This window comes from Thalassophryne amazonica, chromosome 23 (genome assembly GCF_902500255.1).
Source record: "Thalassophryne amazonica chromosome 23, fThaAma1.1, whole genome shotgun sequence".
Classification (NCBI taxonomy): Eukaryota; Metazoa; Chordata; class Actinopteri; order Batrachoidiformes; family Batrachoididae; genus Thalassophryne; species Thalassophryne amazonica.
This window is the reverse complement of record NC_047125.1, coordinates 6,119,712-6,138,209: the sequence shown is the minus strand read 5'-3', so window position 1 is coordinate 6,138,209 and position 18,498 is coordinate 6,119,712. Positions and strand designations below refer to the sequence as shown.

The 18,498-nt window shown below is 40.2% G+C and overlaps 2 protein-coding genes across 4 annotated transcripts in view; both read left to right on the top strand.

Annotated features, from left to right (window-relative positions):
- LOC117504829 overlaps positions 1–18,498 on the top strand; it is a 252,950-nt gene that overhangs the window by 101,547 nt on the left and 132,905 nt on the right. The gene's annotated exons all lie outside the window — the stretch shown is intronic.
- Positions 8,143–18,498, top strand: part of LOC117504827 (zinc finger protein 135-like) — a 70,681-nt gene continuing 60,325 nt past the window's right edge. Inside the window, exons 1-2 of one of the 3 annotated variants that reach the window (XM_034164368.1) lie at positions 8,286–8,395; positions 10,539–10,553. The gene's annotated coding sequence lies outside the window, so the exon portion shown is untranslated. Of the gene's footprint in view, positions 8,262–8,285; positions 8,396–10,538; positions 10,554–18,498 lie in introns of those variants that run through there. The other 2 variants (XM_034164367.1, XM_034164369.1) reach the window with 2 other exon arrangements.

The window sequence follows — 18,498 nt, the reverse complement described above, 5'->3', positions numbered from 1 at the left end:
GTGGCACTCATGAGAGTACAGTATGTGTGAAAAGGGTTATGGTTTGTGCTGACACTCCCACACTCCACCCGTGATTTAGTATCTCCCAAGAAAACCCCTTGTCTTTTTCGGGTGGGACTAACTCACGAGTTGATTCACCCTCACCCTACGCAGCGTGCTGCTCTTGTTGTAACGACATCTGCTATTTTGGCATTTGGCCCACAGATTGAGCTCGCCGGACTACTTTGGCCACACCACTCAGAGCGTGCTGTTCTCGATGGAGCTACAACACACAGAATGTGTCTCTTCCCAGATAGATCTCTTTCAGTGCAGCTTCTTGTTCGGACTAACACAAAGTTAACACCCAAGTCTTTCATTGCCAACTGTAAATGGTAATCAAAACATTCCAATCATATCTTACTGAACTCTTCCATATCAAACTCAATGTTTACAATGTGCTTGAGCGATAAGTGAAGTTGCTCATAAACTTTAAGCCTCTTAAACATTTATTATGATCACTCTTAAAACTTAAGTTATTGTTATAATTTTATTACTGGTAAATTTTGGAATTCATTTAGATGAGATATACTCATTATTTCACAGGAATATATATCACGTTATCTGCGAACTACTTTTTGCGGAGGAATTCATCAAGCACATCGGCCGCGGGCGCGTACTAATACAGACTATCCAGAAACTGGACAGTTGTTTGGCCAAAACGAGAGCGTCCAATTAATCTAGTGGTGGTGCGCGTGATATGAGAGAGTGGGTTGAGTGTGTAGTGTCGGCACAAACCATTCGGAGGATGGGGGTGTCAGCGAACCCGTGAGTAACTCTGACACCCCCATCCTGCTAATGGTTTGTGCCGACACTACACACTCGATGGTCTCATCCGTGTTTTTCAGGTGAAACATTGCCACCGCCTGGCCGAAGTGGGGAAAGCAGATTAAAATGATGGGGGCGGGGATTTATTTATTTATATTTTTTTATTTTGTTTTCGTCCTCCTGACAGGACAGGTCTTATTTTTACATTTAAGAATGAAATGTTTAACTGTGTTTTTTTTTTTTTTCTTGACAGCTGCAAGTCCTCCCCCCTTTTCCTTTTTGGGCAGTGCAGTCACTCTCGTCCAATCACCACCCAGTGACGCCATCAATACGAGTCAGACGAAATATGGCACCGATTTGTAGTTTTTTTCCTCTTCGTTCTGTAGATTTTACGCCGTGTAAAATAATTATCTTTTCAAGAAATGTTTTTCTTTTAAAAAATACAAAAAATAAAAGTATAAAGTATAATCATATTCACTGCAATTGCACGTTAATTTTAAAACACAAATTCAAATCAATGCAGTGCAAACCATTATTTTCTCTGCAACAAGAGGCGATACAGATTGGTCACCTCACAATCTCAAAATCTGTGAGGAATTATTAAAAAAAAAAAAAAAAAATCAGAATACATAAAACGCACTGCATCTATTTAAATAAATAAAATGAAACTTTTTAGAGTTTAGTGGCCTTAAACCAGCTTTAGAGGTGCATACTGCCACGTACTGTATGAAAGTATGCGGAATCGTCACATTTTAAGTCAATACAATACAAAACGTGAAACAATAAAATGAAAAATAAAATAATCAAAAGGGAATTCTGGGGTTCCCTGCTGGAGCTGTTGCCCCCGTGACCCCATCCCAGATAAGCGGTTGAAGATGAGTGATGAGAGTAATCAAAATATACACAAATATCTTAAATCAAATCAAATAATAATAACATTTCACTCAATCAATTAATCAATCAATTTTATTTATATAGCGCCAAATCACAACAAACAGTTGCCCCAAGGCGCCTTATATTGTAAGGCAAGGCCATACAATAATTACGAAAAAACCCCAACAGTCAAAACGAACCCCTGTGAGCAAGCACTTGGCAACAGTGGGAAGGAAAAACTCCCTTTTAACAGGAAGAAACCTCCAGCAGAACCAGGCTCAGGGAGGGGCAGTCTTCTGCTGGGACTGGTTGGGGCTGAGGGAGAGAACCAGGAAAAAGACATGCTGTGGAAGAGAGCAGACATCAATCACTAATGATTAAATGCAGAGTGGTGCATACAGAGCAAAAAGAGAAAGAAACACTCAGTGCATCATGGGAACCCCCCAGCAGTCTAAGTCTATAGCAGCATAACTAAGGGATGGTTCAGGGTCACCTGATCCAGCCCTAACTATAAGCTTTAGCAAAAAGGAAAGTTTTAAGCCTAATCTTAAAAGTAGAGAGGGTGTCTGTCTCCCTGATCCGAATTGGGAGCAGGTTCCACAGGAGAGGAGCCTGAAAGCTGAAGGCTCTGCCTCCCATTCTACTCTTACAAACCCTAGGAACTACAAGTAAGCCTGCAGTCTGAGAGCGAAGCGCTCTATTGGGGTGATATGGTACTATGAGGTCCCTAAGATAAGATGGGACCTGATTATTCAAACCTTATAAGTAAGAAGAAGAATTTTAAATTCTATTCTAGAATTAACAGGAAGCCAATGAAGAGAGGCCAATATGGGTGAGATATTCTCTCTCCTTCTAGTCCCCGTTAGTACTCTAGCTGCAGCATTTTGAATTAACTGAAGGCTTTTCAGGGAACTTTTAGGACAACCTGATAATAATGAATTACAATAGTCCAGCCTAGAGGAAATAAATGCATGAATTAGTTTTTCAGCATCACTCTGAGACAAGACCTTTCTAATTTTAGAGATATTGCTTAAATGCAAAAAAGCAGTCCTACATATTTGTTTAATATGCGCATTGAATGACATATCCTGATCAAAAATGACTCCAAGATTTCTCACAGTATTACTAGAGGTCAGGGTAATGCCATCCAGAGTAAGGATCTGGTTAGACACCATGTTTCTAAGATTTGTGGGGCCAAGTACAATAACTTCAGTTTTATCTGAGTTTAAAAGCAGGAAATTAGAGGTCATCCATGTCTTTATGTCTGTAAGACAATCCTGCAGTTTAGCTAATTGGTGTGTGTCCTCTGGCTTCATGGATAGATAAAGCTGGGTATCATCTGCGTAACAATGAAAATTTAAGCAATGCCGTCTAATAATACTGCCTAAGGGAAACATGTATAAAGTGAATAAAATTGGTCCTAGCACAGAACCTTGTGGAACTCCATAATTAACCTTAGTCTGTGAAGAAGATTCCCCATTTACATGAACAAATTATAATCTATTAGATAAATATGATTCAAACCACTGCAGTGCAGTGCCTTTAATACCTATGGCATGCTCTAATCTCTGTAATAAAATTTTATGGTCAACAGTATCAAAAGCAGCACTGAGGTCTAACAGAACAAGCACAGAGATGAGTCCACTGTCTGAGGCCATAAGAAGATCATTTGTAACCTTCACTAATACTGTTTCTGTACTATGATGAATTCTAAAACCTGACTGAAACTCTTCAAATAACACTTCTTAACACAGCACAACTTTGATAGTTTTAGCACAATCATACTGCACTTCCAAAAGGCTGACTTTGTCCACCTTATTCCTAGCTCCCATGAGGCCTTGCGTGAATTATGGGTAATACTTCTGGTATGAACTGGAACCAGCATTTGTTTACATGTTACTGTTCATGCTAATCCACTTTCTACAAGACTTAGAGACGTAAACCATGTGGGAACAGCAACCATCACACTTCAAATGAGACATTACACACCCACTGTCAACAAATATAGAGAGGTGAGAGGACGACATGAAGAAGTGGCCTAAGATGGTATACGGTAGCATTTTTCGCTCCTTTCTTAACTCTCGCTTTGGACGGGGAGGGAATGAACAATCTGAGAAGCTCTGAGATGTATCAGGACCTGCACAGTAATAAGGTTGGTCCAGTTCTGCTTAAAGAGGTCTTGGGACACAACTTATTTACCTTAAGGCGGTCGTAGAGGCCAGAAAAAGCCTTAAAGTCCCTCATCACAGAGCAGGTCAAGGCAGATCTCCAGGCAGATACATTTTGTTAGTTATAATATATGAACTGATGTGACAGAATACATGTGAGCCTTCATTAAAATAAACTCTAAGCCATATTTTTACACTTTATTTTACATCCCTCCAGGTCCAGTTAACAGTGATGTTTATGAAACTGCAGACCTCCAAGCTGGTTATCTGGACACCAACTGGACACCTGGAGTTGGACGTTTTATTTGACAAATTCTTTACAGACATATGAAACACTTTTTACTTGAAGAAATGACTGCAATTGTAATAATCTTAGTTTTACTGTTCATTTTTGTATGATGCTGAAAGAGTAATATTGCATGTATAAAACGTATTATCATATGGCTGCAAGGCACTGATTGGCTGATTTACCGTCTGATATTTTCCCATATCAGACTGGTTACCATGACAATCGGTCCAGAACACGTATCACATTCTTTATAAACCAGAAAACCAAAAACACCATTTGAAAAACCAAATCGGACATGAACATACTCCATAAATATCTAAACAGCATTGGAAAAAACACAGATTGAAAGTTTACCAGCTAATGACCGAACCATCTGTTAGCAAGTTCTTCATGGAGGTGAAGCAAACTGGTCTGACTACAAGCCCAAAACCATCAGCAGCTTTCATATTCGGGTGATACCGTAAGTATATATAACAGCCATATTAATTCATTATTATCAGGTTGTCCTAAAAGTTCCCTGAAACGCCTTCAATTAATTCAAAATGCTGCAGCTAGAGTACTAACGGGGACTAGAAGGAGAGAGCATATCTCACCCATATTGGCTTCTCTTCATTGGCTTCCTGTTAATTCTAGAATAGAATTTAAAATTCTTCTTCTTACTTATAAGGTTTTGAATAATCAGGTCCCATCTTATCTTAGGGACCTCGTAGTACCATATCACCCCAATAGAGCGCTTCGCTCTCATACTGCAGGCTTACTTGTAGTTCCTAGGGTTTGTAAGAGTAGAATGGGAGGCAGAGCCTTCAGCTTTCAGGCTCCTCTCCTGTGGAACCAGCTCCCAATTCAGATCAGGGAGACAGACACCCTCTCTACTTTTAAGATTAGGCTTAAAACTTTCCTTTTTGCTAAAGCTTATAGTTAGGGCTGAATCAGGTGACCCTGAACCATCCCTTAGTTATGCTGCTATAGACTTAGACTGCTGGGGGGTTCCCATGATGCACTGAGTGTTTCTTTCTCTTTTTGCTCTGTATGCACCACTCTGCATTTAATCATTAGTGATTGATCTCTGCTCCCCTCCACAGCATGTCTTTTTCCTGGTTCTCTCCCTCAGCCCCAACCAGTCCCAGCAGAAGACTGCCCCTCCCTGAGCCTGGTTCTGCTGGAGGTTTCTTCCTGTTAAAAGGGAGTTTTTCCTTCCCACTGTCGCCAAGTGCTTGCTCACAGAGGGTCGTTTTGACCGTTGGGGTTTTTCTGTAATTATTGTATGGCTTTGCCTTACAATATAAAGTGCCTTGGGGCAACTGTTTGTTGTGATTTGGCGCTACATAAATAAAATTGATTTGATTTGATTTGATATAATGAATGAATTATTAACCTCGCCTGCTCGGTCTGTACGGGAATATCAGACCTCTGTGTTTTTTGCACGTACAGATCTTGCGCTCAGTTAATAATCCTTTAATAGTGCCTTGTCTTGAATTTCAGAGGCAGTGTGTTGTGGGCTGGGGTGTTTGGCTGGCTTGGTTTTTGTTTTCTGTTTCTCCCACCAGGTGGTATGCATTCAGGACTGAGTGGCTGAGCATCAGGACCTCTCCCTGAACACCTGAGGCTTGTTTTCACATGCAGGTCATCAGGACTCACAGCTGTGGTGTATTTTGTCATAATCAGAGATTGTTGCATTTAAACCTTGAATGCACAGTGTGTGATTGCCAGAGACTCGACCTTGTGAGCAGACGTGTGAGATCGACGTCAGGAGAACAATCTCACCATCACGGACGCAGAGACCGCTCCAGGTTTGACGCCACAGTCTGTGAAGGAGGATTGGGTGAGGTCTCATGCTCTTCAGCACACTTCCTGAGGTAATTTGGTTTTGGTGACTTTTATGAAGAAATGACAGTGGATTTGGTGTCCCTCACACCTTGTGTTAGTGAGCTGTCACGTTATGCTAATTGTCTAATCAGCTTCTGCTGCAGTGGAGATTTGAACTGAGTTGTTCCGTGCCTGCAGGGTGAGAAGCTGATGTATAGATTTAAGCCAGGAAGTGTTTGCTGATTGCGTGCACCTTTGAGTTGTGTCTCTCTGTGTGGAGTTGGACTCACCTCATGTTTTCTTTCTTCACAGACTCGGTTTGTCGCGGCCACCTGGGGGGTGTCGGTGGGGTCCCTGGGTCCGAACTGTTGTGGCTCCGGACCGTTTGCGCTGTTGAGAGCGCGCCGTGTTTCCACCTCACCAGACCGCGGACTTTTTAGTTGTTTAGCACCGCACCCACTGTTATGTTTATTAAATTCTGTTATCTTTTGAACCGTGCTCTGCTTATTTTATGCTGGGTCCTTTCAAACGCTGGGTCGGTGCTCCGACCGCGTCCGAAAGATAACACAGTGGTTAGAACCAGTGAATGGTCCAGAGAATAAGTCAAGTTTTTTGTTCCAGGCATGAATATAGTGATCACTCTCTTCTCGTAGTTGTGCAGCTTAGCTAAAATTTCCATAAAAATTGTTCATTTTGTGATAAAAGGATGGATTTTGGCACACATGTTCTAAATTAACTAATGTTTATCTTCAGATATGGAGCCATCCTGGAGCTGACCTCTAATGAGCTACAGGGGTCAATAAATAATTACACAGGGTCAAAATTTAAAAATGCTCGAATCATGTTGGAAATTATATCACATTATTTGTCTGATCATAACAATTCCAAAAAGGTATAGTTTGGACTATGTATGCTGAATGTTCTGGAGTTATGGGGTAAAAACAGCAAAAATGGTGACAAAGGTCAGTTTCAGTTTGTACAGGGGTCAAAAGTTAAAGCTGCTCCAATTTTTGTACATTATTGGTTAATGGCATTTTTAAAGACCCCTCCCCAGCCTTAACTGGGGAGGGGGTCTGAGACACGCTTTATCCCCTGTTTACAATGGGGTACTCAGGTCAAAGCAGTTTCAGTCTTTTGTTCATGGTAATGAGTCATTCACGTCATCAGCAGAGTCGTCAAGGAAGCCATCAGGAGAGGGTCCATCCCATCATTAGGAGGGACAGCTGCCCTGTTATTAGGAGGGTGCTAACTAGAGCAGAATAGGTGCTAATTAGAGCTATTGTTTAGTCACTAGCCTATAGTAGCCTGCCTCTCCGTAGAAGGGGTCTGGTTAGGTTTAAAACTCCAGCTTTTGTGACTTCTGATTATTCTTCTCTACAAGAGTCAAGACAGAAGTCAGACCACCAGAGCAAGAATTTTAGCTGAGGAAGCTTCTGCGATTTGAAGCGAAACGTCGTCACGTCAAGCAACCCAGTCCAGTCGAAGATTCAGTCTTCTCTACCGTCAGCTCTAACCTCAAAGGATCCTAATCCACGGAATCAACCTTAGTGGTATCTGTTACTGTGGTTGTTGTTGTGTTCATCAAACAGTAGTTAGGATATTGTAAAGGCGATGTATGAAACTCTGTACAGGTGTTACAAGACAAAGAGTGTGATTATGTTTATGTGGGTTGGGCTCATAGATGGATAAGGGGCAATAAAACTGGGCACATTGGCAAAGCAGACTCTGATTCAAGCAGACATCATGGATGTTTCCTTGAGTAAGTTGGAGGCTAAAGGTGGTGGTGCAATGGTTTGCACGTTGGACTGAGACACCAGTAATCCAAGTTTGTTTCCTCATCACAGCCAAGGTCCCAACTGGCACATTGAACAGGGGAAGTGGAGCGACATACTGTAGACCCTTCCACAATTAGCATAGTGCTTTTGTTGGCTACCCACATAAATAAAGACCTTTTCTTCTTTCACTGTTTGAAAGCCGCAAGTTATTTTTCCTTTCCCATTTCTTTTTTCCCTCTTCTTCATCGTTAGTTCTTCCTTGTATTCATCTTCTTTTCATTTTCCCTTTTCTTCTGTTATCTTTTTCTTTTTTTAAGAGTTAAGGCACTCCACACTCCCACACAATAGGTGGCGCTCATGCACCTATACGCTGGTTTCCACCGGCAAAGAAAAAATGCTTTGTTGCTAGCTTCCGAAGCCACTAGCTAGTCCGAAACCCTGGAAATTTCTTTGGACCAGCTCAAACTTCACTCTCCGAACCTCTAATATGTATCTTAACGAGCTCCAGAACCACAAAAACTCACAATAAAGCGGAAGAAGACAAGACGAAGTTGAAGCGAAAACACGACAGCTGAGAAGGGACACAGCGGCTAACCTGCTAATAATTAGGGGGGAAAAAAAATCAGAAGACACGACTCAAAGTGCTGGATGCAGTTTTCAAGCTCACTGACACAGAGAAGGTTTGTTCATTAAACCTTATTTTATACCAACATTGTAAAAACGCAAACTCTTCCAGAGAATAGCAGGAGGTGGTAATGGTAGAAAATATATTTTTTTCAAATATGCTTACATCCACTTCAGAGATTGTGCATTGTGTAATTTGGAAGATATTTCATATAGGAAGTGGGTGTCTACCATGACAAACCCCCCCCCACCCCATGCAAAAAAGAAAACTGCAATATATACTGTAATTTTAACATCTTTTGAAATATTAGATAGAGAAGGGTGCTACTCATACTGAACTCAGGGCATTCTACAAAGGACTACACACAGGCTTAGCTAATCCCGTCAGTGATGACTTCACAAGATTTACAAAGCCCGAGTACCCTGTTGTATCAAATGATCTATTAACTGGTGTTAAGAAGAACTACATTGAGGAAGTCTTGAGAGCAGTGTCGGATTTAACTGAGGAAGTACACACAGCCTCATCTGCAGATTGTTCTGGCCAGGCAGAGGAGGGACTATGGGATTGATGAGGGGGCATTCCCAATGCAATATCCTGTGAGTGACCAGGCAGCAAAGGTCGATGAAACCCCTGTGCACAACATAGGTATGGAGAGACAGTGTGGAAAAGTTAAGCACTTTAAATGCAGTCAGTAGGTCACTTATCTTACAGAAGAACCAGGAGTTGAGGGCTGGCCAGATTCCATCTTTTAGGGGATTCAAGGCAGCTGTCCAAGCAAAAAGGAAGCTTGAACTGACCTGGAGTAAGAATATGAAAAAGAAGTTTGAGAAGGGAGCAGAGCAGAAGCAGGAGATGGCTCAGAGAAATGAGAGGAAGAGGCTTGACATGTTGGACAAACTGGGATCTTGTGGTGGCCCCTTCACTGATAGTGAGGAAGTTGAAAAGTTCCTCATAGAAACAACTGTGGGTGACAACGCCAAACAGCAAGGGATGAAACTGGAGGTTCAGTTTGCCAGAGAAAGTACTACACTTCTGCCGAAAGTTGATCTAATCTTCCGAATCCAGGTGACATTACCAAGTGGGAAAAGAAGGATGAAGTCAGCTCAAGAGTTTGGCCAAGCCCTGATGTCCTACTTGGGCAAGAAAAGTGACAGAACCATACTGGAGTATGAAAAATTCCAGCAAAGCCTTGACAAGCTGGCCTCCTCCTAAGTTCTGTTATTCACACAGTGTGACTGAAATAAAACCTTTGACAATGGTTTATGTTTTTAAAGTTTTCGAAGAGCATGGCCTCCTCCTAAGTTATTCACACAGTGTTACTGAAATAAAACCTTTGTGAAAGAATTGTGTTTATAAAGTTTTTGAAGAGCATGGACAAACTTTTCACATAGCGGAACAGCCAGATAATTGAAAATAGACCCTTTTTTGTTACATTCAAGGGGTGGGGGGTTATTTTCAAGATATAGGATTCATTTTGACGCCAAAATGCTGTTATTAATATTGTGAATCATTTCCCAAGTGGATGTATTGAATTTCTGACTTGTGATTTTACCACCTCCTGCTACAGAGAAGGGCCGATATGTTAAAGCTAGGGGCTCTTGGCACAGATTGGTCAGACAACGCAAACTTTTACCGGCAGATTTCACTTTACACTGGTTGGCCGGTTTAGTAATTCACCATTATTTAAAAGCATCTACAGGAAATGTGCTTGAATAAACGTACACAAAGTTATTGTGGTTCTTTGTGGTGCGTTTGAACGGTGGTGGCTAATGGAGCTGTAGTGCTTCTGATTCGTCAATCTAGGTCATGTGATTCTTCTTCTGTTGAGCATTTTGGCGGCTTGGAAAGCGACACGGTGCATTACCGCCACCAATTGTTTGGATGTGGAGCGTTAATGGAGTCTGAGATAAGGAAGGGGAGGAAGAAAAAAAAGAAGGTGTTTGGTGTTTAATATTGTTTGGTAAATTCCCTATTAATAAATGCAGAGTATAGAAAAGGAATTTACATGGACTTCTGGCTGAATTTCAACAATATATAAGCAGTGTTGTGTTTATAGACTCTCCCAAATGTGATGAGAATTAATGCTAAAGAATGCCTTTACTTTTGTTGTTATCTAATTTTTATTATCTAATTTCTATCTCTTTCTATCTTTTTTTTTTATATATCTTTCTGGACCCGCTGCCGCTCGGTGACAATAGAGACTGCTTTCACTTGTGAGTTGCCAAACACTAGAAAAGTCTCCAGTGACACCAGGAAAAGTAGCTAGATTTGTCATTAGTCGCTTTTGAGAAAATAAGTCATCAAGAGGGTTTGGAAAGTTACAGATTTAGTGAGAAAGTTGCCAAGTTGGCAGCGAGTTTGATTTAAACCTGTGTGATCTATACGTAGTCATGTGATTACTTCTTCCTCCCTGTGACTCCATTTCTCCTGTCTCCTTGATCCAACCTGTCCCTGAATTTTATGTAAAAACCGACCCTTAGATTCTCTGTCCCGTTGATTTTGTCACGCTTTGTTCATTTCTGTCTTGATCGTTTTGACTTCAGATTTGCTAAGTGGAATGTTGATCTGTATTTCTGATTTCAGAACTGCTTTCACTAGCTGATCTGCTACATTGTTACCCTCAATTTCAGAATGACATGGAACCCACATGAAACATACTGAAATATTCTGTTGTTTGAAGAATCAGGTCTGGCCTGCAAACAGATTTGCCATTTGAAATGCTGTCATGTTGCCATTGAATCTAAACAGATGTCATGATGACTGAACTTCACCCCCTCTACCCACCACAGTGTGAGCAAAATTACTCGCAGTTCAACAGAAAAGACAGATCTGACAGTCTTTTTCTGATTGATTTATGAAACTGGGGAACATAAGCCGCTGTTCTTGTCTTTCCTGTGACTGGATCTTTAGGTCCATCTATAAATATTTGAATCATATCCGTATATTGACCTTCCCCAACAAAGTCGGAGGAGGTTAGGTTTTTGCCCCTCTTTACCTGTTTTTTTTTTTTGTTTGTTTGTTTGTTTGTTTTGGTTTTTGTGAATGGCCTGGAGCCCACAATTTTTCATATATTGTTATTTTTTTATTATTTGTAAGTTCACTTGATTATGACTGTACAGTGAGGAAAATAAGTATTTGAACACCCTGCGATTTTGCAAGTTCTCCCACTTAGAAATCATGGAGGGGTCTGAAATTTTCATCTTAGATGCATGTCCACTGTGAGAGACAGTGTATGTTACTGCTGCAAATAAGTATTTGATCACCTACCAACCAGCAAGAATTCTGGCTCTCACAGACCTGTTAATTTTTCTTTAAGAAGCTCTCTTATTCTGCACTTTTTACCTGTATTAATTGCACCTGTTTGAACTTGTTACCTGTATAAAAGACACCTGTTCACACACTCAATCAATCACACTCCAGCCTGTCCACCATAGTCAAGACCAAAGAGCTGTCTAAGGACACCAGGGACAAAACTGTAGACCTGCACAAGGCTGGGATGAACTACAGGACAACAGGCAAGCAGCTTGGTAGAAGACAACAACTGTTATGATTATTTATTAGAAAGTGGAAGAAACACAAGATGACTGTCAATTTCCCTCGGCCTGGGATTCCATGCAAGATCTCACTTTGTGGGGTAAGGATGATTCTGAGAAAGCTCAGAACTACACAGGAGGACCTGGTCAATGACCTGAAGAAAGCTGGGACCACAGTCACAAAGATTACATTAGTAACACATGACGCCGTCAGGGTTTAAAATCCTGCAGGGCAGCAAGGTCCCCCTGCTCAAGCCAGCACATGTCCAGGCCCGTTTGAAGTTCACCAGTGACCATCTGGATGATCCAGAGGAGGCATGGGAGAAGGGCATGTGGTCAGATGAGACCAGAATAGAGCTTTTTGGAATCAACTCCACAAGTTTAGAGGATGAGAACAACCCCAAGAAAACCATCCCAACCGTGAAGCATGGTGGTGGAAACATACTCTGGGGGTGCTCTTCTGCAAAGGGGACAGGACGACTACATCCTATTGAAGGGAGGATGGATGGGGTCATGTATTGCGAGATTTTGGCAAACAACCTCCTTCCCTCAGTAAGAGCATTGAAGATGGGTCATGGCTGGGTCTTCCAACATGACAATGACCCCAAACACACAGCCAGGGCAACTAAGGAGGGGCTCCATAAGAAGCATTTCAAGGTCCTGGAGTGGCCTGGCCAATCTCCAGACCTGAACTCAATAGAAAAACATTTGGAGGGAGCTGAAACTCCAAACCTGAAAGATTTGAAGAAGCTCTGTATGGAGGAGTGGACCAAAATCCCTGCTGCAGTGTGTGAAAACCTGGTGTAAAACTACAGGAAATATTTGACCTCTGTAATTGCAAACAAAGGCTACTGTACCAAATATTAACATTGATTTTCACAGGTGTTCAAATACTTATTTGCACCAGTAACATATAAATAAATTATTAAAAAAAATTCTACATTGTGATTTCCTGATTTTTTTTTTTTTTTTTTTTTTTTTTTTAGATTATGTCTCTCACAATGGACATGCACCTAAGATGAAAATTTCAGACCCCTCCATGAATTCTGAGTGGGAGAACTTGCAAAATCGCAGGGTGTTCAAATACTTATTTTCCTCAGTAAGTAAGTAAGTCCCTTGTTTGCACTTGGCGTCACCACAGCAAATCCAAGGTGGATCTGCATGTTGAATTGGCATAGGTTTTACGCCGTATGCCCTTCCTGACACAACTCCACATTACATGGAGAAATGTGGCAGAGGTGGGATTTGAACCCGGAACCTTCTGCACTGAAACCAAGCGCATTAACCACTTGGCCACCACCCTTGCACTTATTTTCCTCACTGTACATACCTTTTATTCATTTTTTGTTAATTGAAAGTGGAATAATACCTTAATACACAACAGTAGGAAATAGTCATGAATTTAAAGCAGTATGGATGAGAGAAAGAAAGAATATAAATAATTAAAATGAAGAATCGGTAAATAAAAATTATAACAAAAAATAATTACAAAATAGCGGAGAAAAACAGGCCCAAATGTAAAGAGTGCTGGAGTTTTTCTGAGAGGCCTGCAAACATTAATTTTCTTAATATATTTCAGAATCAAAATCAGAATCGAATTTATTGCCAAGTAAGTTTGCACATACAAGGCATTTGATCTGCATAAGAACAAACAAGAAAAAAACGCTTCTATAAGAAGTCAAAATAGATACCTCCTTATAAAAAAAATAGAAGCTTGTCTTGGATTTCAGGAATCTACTTTTGTGTTTAAAAAAAAACTTTCAAGAATGAGTATTTGAGATCCAAAATAGCTTAAAAATATCTACAACATGATTGGAACCCAGCCACTGGCTAAAAAGTCTGGTACACTGTAATTCATATATGCAACTAAAGAAACCCTTAACTTAATCTAAAATCTAACTCTTAACCCTTTATCTTAAGGCAGTGGCTATCCATACTTACCCACGTATGTATGTATGAAATTCTATTCATACGTAGCATCTCTGTCATTGGTCAGTATAGGTCACGCGATCATGAGGCTACATACTTGTACATGAAATGGGTGTTTCAACAAGACAGTGACCCCAAGCACACTAGTAAACGAGCAAAATCTTGGTTCCAAACAAAATCATGAAAAACTGTGGTTATACAACTAAATACTAGTTTAGTGATTCACAGGATTTCTAAAAAAAGCAGTTTGAACATAATAATTTTGAGTTTGTAGCGTCAACAACAGATGCTACTATTATTGTGAACACCCCTTTTCTACTTTTTTTTTTTTACTAATAGCCCAATTTCATAGCCTTAAGAGTGTGCATATCATGAATGCTTGGTCTTGTTGGATTTGTGAGAATCTACTGAATCTACTGGTACCTTGTTTCCCATGTAACAATAAGAAATATACTCAAAACCTGGATTAATCTTTCTAGTCACACAGCACTATTATTCTGAACACTAGTGTATTTGCTGTTGATATGTAGACTCATAAATTATGTTAACCACAATCACTAATCCTAACCCTAACTACAACCATAGCAATAATCCCTAACCATAAGAAGGATGCCCTGCGTATGAATAGAATTTAGAATTATTAATACACATATGTTCAAATAGCCACTTAACCATGACCACAAACATGGATGTGCCATGTACGAATAGAATTAGGTGTTATTAATACGGCTACGTACAGTTAGTTGGTTTGCTTTTGAAATGTTTCAAATATGCATGTAGATGTAACGTGTTTATATTTAAACTAGCCTGAGCAGATATAACTATGCTTAGCCTAGCCGCCTAGCCAGGCTGTGTAATCGATAATTGAGAAAACAAGCCGTGATGCCGGTAATGCATTACTCTAATCTGACCGCTTTTTTCAGTAATGAGTAACCTAACGCGTTAATCTTTCTATATCAGTAATCAGATTAAAGTTACTTCTCCAAGTCACTTTGCGTTACTATTATTGTTGCATTGTGGGTTGATTGCAGCATTAAACTTGGCCCATGGGCAGGGGGTCAGGGTTCGACTGAACTGCCCACTTTGCCCACTTTCAGCGAGTTGTGAGCTCTTCAACCACTGTTTTCTGTAGCGGTTCCAAGTTAAAAAAACAGTCATTGTCTCTCAAAGTGCAGTGACAACAGCACACCTACACTGAGCTTTACAAAGACATTTTTATACTTTTTCCTCTTTATTTAAAACTCTGAGCCGCTCTGTGTGTCCTCGCTAAAAACAGCTGATCCGCGACGCATTAACAGCTAACACTTTTTTTTTTTTGACCCAAATGCCCTTAAACTCTCTTTCTGAGGATGACATTACATAAAAAAACACTGATTAAAAACTTTACCTGTCAATCTGGCCATGTTTTCTGCATAAATAAACATTATACTTTCTTCTGCTCAAACGCCAAAGGAGGGGTGAATCCAGATTGAAAGGGGGCGTGGAGCGTGGCAGGAACGCAGCCACCCACAACACCCTGAGATTAAAGGTCCACTTTTGAAGGCTTTTTTACTACTACTTATAATAATAATAATAATAATTAGACAGAATTTAAATGTTAGAAAAATGAGAGAAATACTTCCGGGTCGCAACAAAGATGGCAGCTTGAGATCTGTGCTCTCCGATGGTTTCAATGATGAACAGTGTTAGCACAAGAAGTGGTAAAAATGTGGCTGTGACAGTAAATACTGATGAAGGCATGCTACAAAGCGATGCTAGCCGAAGTAGCTCCCCAAATAGCGGGACGAATGAGGACGAAGACGCCAGCCTGCGCGGCATATTGAACGAACTGCGGGACTTCAGGCAAGATAATAAACACCAACTCACAGAGATTAAACAAGAACTACACAAGACGAACGACAGGCTGGTGGAAGCTGAGACACGAATTGGGATGTATGAGGTTATAGAATCTATTCATGATGTAGGGGAAACCCAATCACACGCAATACAAATAGAACATTTTGGCTAATCAAAATATTAAAATTGCTTCTTTCAATATAAATGGGGTACTGAACCCAATTTAGAGAAGCAAGTTGAATAAAATGAAAAAGGAGTATGCGCATATTGTGTTTTTGCAGGAAACTCACCTCAATTCTGTAGAACATGAAAAGATGAAAAGAATGGGGTTTTCTCTGCTCCCCTCCACAGCATGTCTTTTTCCTGGTTCTCTCCCTCAGCCCCAACCAGTCCCAGCAGAAGACTGCCCCTCCCTGAGCCTGGTTCTGCTGGAGGTTTCTTCCTGTTAAAAGGGAGTTTTTCCTTCCCACTGTCGCCAAGTGCTTGCTCACAGGGGGTCGTTTTGATAGTTGGGGTTTTTCTGTAATTATTGTATGGCTTTACCTTGCAATGTGAAGCGCCTTGGGGCAACTGTTTGTTGTGATTTGGCGCTATATAAATGAAATTGATTTGATTTGATTCAAGTGTACTATTCATCCTATAGAGCAGGTTGTAAGAGAGGGGTAGCCATTTTACTATTTAAACTTGAAAAAAATCTCACAAGTAAATGACAAAGAGGGAAGATATTTATTAATCTCTAGCAAAGTAGAAGGAGCTCAAATAACCCTTCTTAATGTATATGCGTCTCCTGGCAGTGACATAAGTTTTTATAGAAAAATCTTTGACCTAATGATGGAGGCAACGGGCATACTTAAACGTGGGGGAGACTGGAATATATGCCTCAATCCTAAACTGGATGGTTCCAAAGACTCTACCCAAACCCCCATACACAAGGAGATCAAGATCCTTATGGCAGAGCTGGGAGTAATCGATCTCTGGAGAGACTTCTACCCAACAACCCGAGAGTACACACATTACTCCCATTCACATGCTGTCTACTCCAGAGTAGATTACTTTTTTATTTTCAAAAAAGATCGCCATAGAATACATGACTGTGAGATTGGTAATATCGACTTGTGCCATGCACCACTCTCCATGTCACTGCAAATAAATAACAACCCTGGAATCTTATTATGGAGGTTAAATACAAGTATTCTTAATAGTGAACAATTTAAAACAAAAATCAAAGAAGAAATCAAACACTATATGGAGGAAAACAATAATGGAGAAGTTGGCCCAGAAATAGTATGGGATGCACTAAAAGCGGTTCTCAGGAGGAAAATTATATCTTTTTGTGCATACCAAAAGAAACAAAGGCAGTTAAGATTATCAGAATTGAATAAAGAACTAAAATAACTCGAAATAAAACATAAGAAGGGATCTAACCAAAACCTCACTTCAAAACTGAAAGAAGTTAGGAATGAAATTAACACCCAATATACACAAGAAATATAAAAAAAACATGATTTATACAAAAGTATTATGAATCTGGCTCCAAATTTTCTAAGCTACTAGCAAGGAAATTGAAAAAACAAGTCAGATAACACAATCTACGAAATTAGGGACCCACACTCTGAATTATTACTATATAAACAAAACGAAATACAAATGGCATTTCAAAACTACTACAAACAATTATATACCCAACCAAAATTAGAAGAGGAACAGCGAATAGAACAGGTTTTTAACATCCCTTAACTTACCCACTCTATCAGAAGATCAAAACAGAAAATTAATAGCGAAAATAACAAAAGAAGAGCTGAATAGTGCGATTTCAAGGTTAAAAACAAACAAATCACCAGGGCCAGATGGGTACCCTGCTGAATGGTATAAGATCTTCAGAACCGAGTTAACACCAAACCTCCTTAGTATATTTAACACAGCTTTAAAAAAAAAGGGGGGAAAATCCCGCCAACCTGGAGAGAAGCTACAATCTCGGTCATTCCGAAGGAGGGAAAAGACAGATTAGATTGTGGATCATTTAGACCAATCTCTGTCCTGAATACTGACTACAAATTGTATACATCAATACTTGCCAAGAGGGTTGAAGAGGTTCTTCCTTACTTGATACAGACAGACCAAACGGGCTTTATTCCCCAGAGACAAACTCACGATAATATTAGACGCTCACTACATATTATAAACTATATACAAGAACATAAGACTCAGGCCTTATTGGTAAGCCTTGATGCAGAGATGGCCTTTGACTCTGTGAGATGGAAATTTTTATATAAGACTCTTGAGAGATTCAGCTTTTATAAAGAATTTATTCAGGGAATCAGCAGTCTATACATTAATCCATCTGCCTGCATCAAAATAAATGGTCATCTCTCAGACACAATTAAACTTGAGCGAGGCACTAGACAAGGTTGCGGACTGTCACCACTCTTATTCGCACTGTATATAGAACCGTTCGCTCAATGGATTAGGCAAATTGAAAATATTAAAGGTATTACCATAAATGGAGATGAACACAAAATTGCACTGTATGCGGACGACATCCTAATATACCTAAAAGACCCCGCTCACTCATTTCCTGAACTATTCAAGCTCCTAGATAGCTTTGGTAAATACGCAGGATATAAACTGAATGTTCAGAAAACCCAAATCCTAACCTTTAAGGACTTCCCACGGAGCGGGACGTCGCGCAGCGCTCCCAGGCGCTGTCGTCAGCCTGTTTCAAGCTGAAAACCTCCAAATTTCAGGCTCTATTGATCCAGGATGTCGTGAGAGAACAGAGAAGTTTCAGAAGAAGTCGGTTTCAGCATTGTATCCGGATATTCCACTGTTAAAGGAGTTTTTTTTTAATGAAAGACGTGCG